Consider the following 7,500-nt stretch of genomic DNA (forward strand, 5'->3'; position numbering starts at 1 on the left):
CGGTGCAGCGGATCTGGCGCAGCGCTCAGGTCCTGGACCTGGTGAGACGAAGGAGGATCCCGGCCCGGAGTCAACCCACAGAGCCTAGTCCCTCCACGTGCCAGAGCCCCCCCGAGTCCCGGCAGAGTACTTCCGGAGAAGCGGACTGAGTGGCCCTGTCTTGCCCTGTAGGACTGACCGTGGGTAGCTACTGGGACGTAAGTCGGGGCTTGATCAACCCTGGCTGGGTCACCTGGGCGAGGGTGTATGTTGCGAGACCCGAAACACCCTATGACCCCAGGCTACAACACTGATGATACGTCCCAGTTGCATCCATGTGATGTTTTTCTCATATAAATGTGGGTAAGACAGACATTGATGTGGGGAGTGATGGGGGAAGCTCCAGAGGGAGACAATTCAATTCAAAGGGCTTTATTGGCATGAGAAAACATACGTTTACATTGCCAAAGCAAAAAGCACAATACAGCAATACAGCAATACAATCAAATCAAAAAATGTACATTTGAAAGTCAGAATCTTCAATAGATCAATTTCTATGTACCAAGATCACTGGGTGCAGGTATAGTGCAGGAATATACCCAATGATTAGTCTTTAGGGTGGTTGTGTTCCGTTTGATATCCTTCTCCTATCACAGCAACTCACGAATCTTGCTGCTGTGTTTGTTTGCACATTGTTGTACTTCTCCCAGCAGATATGGGAGTTTTTTGTCATTGGTCATGTTTTCAAAATCTCTGTGTGTGTGTGTGGTTGTAATCTGTGGGAAGTATGTGTCTCTGATGTCTTGGTACAAAGGACAGACGGTTAGGAAGTGTAGCTCGGTTTCCACTTCATTTTGTGTGCAGTGGGTGCATAGTCTGTCTTCTCTCGGGATACAGGTCTGCCTGACCTAGTCTCTCTCTGCTGTGATGAGATCTACAATAAAGTATGGAGTTTGGTTCCTGACAACTGAGTCCTGCATCTTCCTGATCTGTTTAACTTACATAAAGTAACATGTAAAAGCTGCCGTTATAGCATGTGTGTGTGTGTGTGTGTGTGTGTTTGTGTGTGTGTGTGTGTGTGTGTGTGTGTGTGTGTGTGTGTGTGTGTGTGTGTGTGTGTGTGTGTGTGTGTGTGTGCGAGTTTGTGTGTGTGCGTGCGCTCGCACGTGCATTTATGTGTGTGCGTGTCTGCGTTTGTGTGTGTGTGCGTGCGCGCGTGCGTCCGCGTGTGTGTGTCATGGCAGCCTACAAACCCCCTATACTCTGTTGCTCCTATAATCCAGTGTAAGATAGATACTCCTTATATATTACTTAACCCTTCAGGACATGGTTGGTTCTTTCTTTAAGTCCTTCCTTCCTCTCTCACGCTCTGAGCTCAGGTCTTATAATCGTGTCGTATGAATGTTCAGTAATCTTGGATTGATCGTGTGTGTCAGGAAGTGGATGATTGGACGATGAGTATGTGGTCCAGTGGTGTATTTACCAGTGGTGGAAAAAGTACTCATGTTTTGTACTTAAGTAAAAGTATCAGTACCTTAACGTAGAAATACTCTGTTACAAGTACAAGTCCGGTATTCAAAATGTACTTAAAAGTACAAAAGTATTCGCATTAAAATATACCCGAGTACTGAAAGTAAAAGTACTCATTTCGCTGAATGTCCCATTTCACAAGTATCCAAATGTATGAAAATGCTTTGAAAAGAGCCGATCTACAAGCTCACAACGCGTCGCATAGCGACGCGTTGTGAGCTTGTAGATCGGCTCTTTTCAAATAGCCTAAGTATACATAAGGCTGAAGTGGTTAATGTATGTTTCGTAACGATAGTCTAAATCTACAAAGTAACTAGTAACTAAAGTTTTCAAATAATTGTAGTGGAGTAAACGTACAATAGTTGCCTCTGAGATGTAGTGGAGTAGAAGTAAAAGTACTGAAAATTGGAAGCACTCCAGTAAAGTGAAAGTAGCTCAACATTTTACTTAAGTACAGTACTTGAGTAAATGTACACTTAGTTACTTTACTTCACTGGTATTTGATCAGCTGTGTTACAAAGAATAGAAAAATTAAAATGTTGAAAAAAAGGAAAAAACACCCGGACCGTAGCACTTCGGTCTCGGCGCTTAACAGTTGGATTTAACGGACCGTAGGATACGTTCTTGGCGGTTAATGTGTTAATGGGTTAATGTCCTGTGAAGAGCAGTGTCCATGTCCACCAGGACGATGCTGTATGGAGCGATGTGTGTCAGAACGTTCTATATTGTCAGAAGACAGACAGTCTTGTAGATCTAGACAGGTCTTGTACTGTAGATCTCCAGACAGAGCAGGAGGAACTCAGACCATCTGTCATCTCAGCGTGATGATGGATGCTCTGAGCAGACCCAACCGCCCAGAGAGAACTAGAACACGTTTCATCTCCTTTCCCCAAGTGCATTTTACTTTTCTTTACTTAGACTTGTTTTTTTGGGGGGGGGGGTTTAGAGCTGACACAAATATACGGCCTACTGTATATATATTACATATCTATTCTGTCACATGGAAACCTTGTACTTTTGATGGAAATGTAAAAAAAAAGAAATTAAGAAGTTATTATTTGGTCACAATTAGCTCTTGTTAAAGAGGTGGTTTCATGGTTTTGCACTTTTTCTGTTTTTCATGTGTCTATGAGGTTGATAGAACTGCATTAAGCCCCCTGGTGGTGTTTTTATGGTGTTTTATGTCTTCTCTGACTAGTTGGAGTTTCTTCCTGGAGGCTGAAACCTTGAGGGTCAAACGTGCCAATAGAAAAAAAAACAGCACTTTAGTGACACAGTAAAAACATACCCTCCCCCTCATTATCATAACACAACAGGTGTGGGCATGAGGAGGAGGAGGAACTAGGACAGGTGGGCGGTGCTAAGGTGGTGGAGGAGGTGCTAAGGTGAGAACCAGGCATACTTAATGAACTGGAGGCGTGTCCACGCACGCACGCACGCACGCACGCACGCACGCACGCACGCACGCACGCACGCACAAACGCACGCACGCACGCACGCACGCACACACACACACACACACACACACACACACACACACACACACACATTTAACAACATTCAGTTCAATTTCAAAACCTGTCAAAAAAATAACTCAAATAGCAGATCTCCAATCGCGTAGAGAGCTTGTAAATCTGCTATCTTCGCAACTTTTTTTCTGCCAAACTCTCGAAAAGGAAGAAGTAGGGTATTCATCCACCAAACACAACAAACTTGAACATATGGACATACAGTACACGGTTTCTGCAGACAGAAACGATTCTCTTATATTTAACATATTCATTTTGGGGGATATTATTATGGTCATTTTCCTGTCACTTTTTTTGTCGTCACTTTACTCCCTAATAGCTGCTTTAAAACATTGGCTCTCAAAGTGGCGTCACGATAATTTTGAACCACTTTAACCTTTTCTACTTTTGGCTATTCAAAAATAGCAGATCTACAAGCTCATAGCGCGGCACCGAGTGCCGCGCTATGAGCTTGTAGATCTGCTATTTTTGAGCAAATTTGTGCAAACATTTTGAATATATATATATATTTTTTAAAGCAAAACTGAAATATTATATGCTTCTGGGGGGGTCCCTGGAACAACATATTGGAGATGGGGGGGGGGTCTGCGGGCCAAATACATATCATCTTGGGGGGTCCTTGACATGAAAAGGTTTGAGAACCACTGATATATAAAACACACTATATATAGTTCCAGTCAACTTGTCTACTTCAATCATTATGCAAACGAGACAATATTATAATTCACCAGATATGATGGATTACTGCTAATCCAATCAGCATCATCTTCTTCCTCACTGGGCTCAGATAAGATGCCTTCCCACCAGTGATAGTGTAAAGTAACTAAGTACATTTACTCAAGTACTGTACTTAAGTAAAAAAAATACATATACTTTTTTTGCTTTACTGGAGTAATTAGTGTGGTTGCCCAACAGGGCAACCAGACTATAGTACTCTATACACTTTATTTATAGATTAACTTTTTTTCAAACCGGATCTCCTCCCACAGTTTTTATCCCCTAATGTTGTGCCATATATCAAAATGACCGTCTAAATCGGGAATCGTGCGCTTGTATTTTGCTAAGAGATTGGTTAAATAGTTTAATTGATATTGATTTATTAGTGCATTAAATGTCCCCATCCACTTTAATGTAAAAGTGAAAAAACTCAAATTCAAGTATTTTTTTCTCAGAAACCGTAAGAGCTAGAGTTATCAGATTTGGAGGGATAATTCATAATATTGTCCGAAATTATTGAAAAAAATATCACACCATTCGGCCTCATGGTGGCGCTATAACAGCCCCCTTTACGTTTTGGCCTGTAACTCTTGAACCGTAGGTCCGAAAATCAAAATTTCTTTTCACCTGGATTCCTTGGGTCACTACGCATCTCCCCATATAGGCCACGCCCATTTGCGTCAGGATAGATTTTTTGATATTGATTTATTTCTGCATTAAATTTCCCCATCCACTTTAATGGGAATTGCAAAAACTCCCATTCAAGTATTTTTTTCTCGGAAACCGTAAGGGCTACAGTTACAAGATTTGGAGGGGAGGTTAATAGTTTTTTGCGAAATTATTACGAAAATAATCACACCAGTCGGCCACATGGTGGCGCTATAACAGCCCACTTTACCTTTTGGCCTATAACTCTTGAACCGTAGGTCGTAAAATCAAAATTTCTTTTTCCCTGGATTCCTTGGGTCACGACGCATCTTCCCATATAGGCCACGCCCATTTGCGTCAGGATAGATTTTCCGCCATTTTGAATTTTCTTCAAAACACACTTTTTGCTCCTTTTCCTTCAATTTTTTTCCAAATCTCACACAAATCGGTACACGTGATCTATGGACCCATGCGATAAACCTATCCAAGCGGAATTTTGATAGTCCCTACCGTCCGTCCGTAAATGGCTTCCAAAGTTAGCGGGAGGGGCCCGTTTGACCAAAAATGCCATAAATCACGAACGAAACGTCCGGTCAATCCCAAATTTGAATCACATGTCGAGGGTGGTATACTAAACCAATCCCCAAAAGCATTTCTACTTTGATCCATAGGGGGCGCCACGAATGCTCGAAATGTAACCGTTTGATGCAAAAACATGATTTTTGGGGGATCAATCCTCTAAAAATTAAACGCAGGCGATCTCAGGAGTGACGTGACGATGTAATTGGCGCAGTCTCCGACGGTATTCCTCCCGGCGTATTACTGGAGTCCCGACCGCGTCGGCGCAACCACACTCTGCAATTTCCCCGGAATTGCGACGCGTCTAGTTCACATTGTTTTATACTTTTACTTCTACTCCACTACATCTCAGAGGCAAATATTGTACTTTTGCTCCACTACAATTATTAAAAAAAAACTTTAGTTACTTTGTAGGTTTTGATTATTGTTACAAAACATACATTAACCACTTTAGCCCTATTTTAAACTCAGGCTATTTGAAAATAGCCGATCTACAAGCTCACAATGCGTCGCGAGGCGACGCATTGTGAGCTTGTAGATCGGCTATTTTCAAAACATTTGTATTACATTTTGAAAACTTGAAACGGGACATTCTGAAAAACGTGTACTTTCTACTTTTGGTACTTTAAGTACATTTTGATGACAATACTTTTGTACTTTTTTTTAACTCAAGTTAAATTTTGAATTCCGCACTTTTACTTGTAACAGAGTATTTCTACACTGCGGTATTGATACTTTTACTTAAACTCCTTCCCACCATGGACCCAGCATGCTGTTTGTGGGGGAGAGGTAACTTCATTTAGTCAGTATTTAATGTGTTTATCCAGGGACACACACATATGATGATGATGGAGCTTTATACATGATGTGTGTGTCTCTGTCTGCTGGGTCTGTTATATCTCTGACAGATGGAGCTTTCCTTCAGGATCTGTGGTTCTCAAACAGTGGTCCGGGGACCACCGGGGTTCCGATCAAAGTTGGTGCCGTTGGCACCCTAGGGTTTCCGATCAAGTCCAGGAGTGTCCTGCGAAATACTATGATGATATTTGGTATTTATCAATATAGCTTCAGTTTGAATGGACTACACCATGAAATTTTAACTTTTCCTTCTTTTTGTGTATGTTTTTGGTCTCCCCTTCCTCTCTTCTATCCCCAAAAAAACACCCCAGTTTGAACACTCAAGGCTTTTTTTATTACATTATATATGCTATTATTATAACACAGGGTCCATCACAGAGGAGCCTTATAGCCTGGTTAGTTCAGCTGCTTCCGGACGTTTCCTCAGAAAAGCAGCTTTATGTGAGGACAGAGATGTGGATGATTTATCTGATAGAAAGAGATAGAAAGGTGAACGGAAGGTCAGGCTGAGGCCCTGCTCCACAGATTAGACATGCTGACCTTTTCCTTCAGAGAATGCTGTCTCACACACACTGAGAATATACTGTCTCACATACGCTGACAATATACTGTCTCACACACACACACACACACACACACACACACTGAGAATGCTGTCTCACACACACTGAGAATGCTGTCTCACTGTACGCTGCACAACGTCTGAAGTGAAAGGTTGAACATGTGCATATTCTCATCTCTAGCTGTTTATTAAACTACAGTATTTCTGAATTCATTCCCCTTGGAATAAACCAAAATGATTCTGTGGTGACTGGTCATTCTTCTCCGTCTCAAGACACTCAAAAAATAACATTTTTGCAGATACATTGTTGTTGTAAATTGTTATCTCTCTCTCTCTCTCTGTCTATCTCGGCCTCTCTGTCTGTCTGTCTGTCTGTCTGTCTGTCTGTCTGTCTGTCTGTCTGTCTGTCTGTCTGTCTGTCTGTCTGTCTGTCTGTCTGTCTGATTGATTGATTGAATGTTTTATTAGGCAAACATGTAAAACAGCAGAGTTACATTTATAATACTTTGTCTAACAGGTCCGTTCATAAAAGTCGTTGTGGTCTTGTTTCCAACGAGGTCCTTGATATTCAATTCATGGACATATAGAGTGGCACCACAGTTCGGGGCGGCAGTGGCTCAGGGGTTCAGAGTGAACTGGAACACCGCAAGGTTCCCAGTTGGATCCCGGGCTGGGGCGCTCCCCTAGAGTTAGTGTGGAAGTGTCCTTGAGCAAGACACTGAACCCCTAACTGCTCCCGATGAGCAGGTTGGTGCCTTGCATGGTTTCCTCCGCCATCCGTGTATGTATGAATGTGTGTGTGAATGGGTTAATGGCACAATCAATGTAAAGCGCTTTGGATAAAGGCGCTCTATAAATGCACCATTTACAGTTCAAATGTCTGTCTGTCTGTCTGTATGTCTCTCTATCTCTCTCTCTCTTCCCCATGCCCCCCTTCCTCTTCTATTATTTCCTCTTTTATGGAAATAACAAAAACGATGGAGCCTGTAGCATAAAAAGACATTTTGAGTATTTACACCTGTAGAAACCTGTGATGTGATCCTGATATACTGATCATGTCTCTCTCTCTCTCTCTCTCTCTCTCTCTCTCTCTCTCTC

General features: G+C 42.2%; 1 protein-coding gene across 1 annotated transcript in view; it reads left to right on the forward strand.

Annotated features, from left to right (window-relative positions):
• The window catches only part of igsf11 (immunoglobulin superfamily member 11), a 201,238-nt gene that overhangs the window by 162,014 nt on the left and 31,724 nt on the right, over positions 1-7,500 (forward strand). The window lies entirely within an intron of this gene.

This window comes from Gymnoscopelus microlampas (genome assembly GCF_963454915.1).
Source record: "Gymnoscopelus microlampas genome assembly, chromosome: 8".
In the NCBI taxonomy this organism is placed as follows: domain Eukaryota; kingdom Metazoa; phylum Chordata; class Actinopteri; order Myctophiformes; family Myctophidae; genus Gymnoscopelus; species Gymnoscopelus microlampas.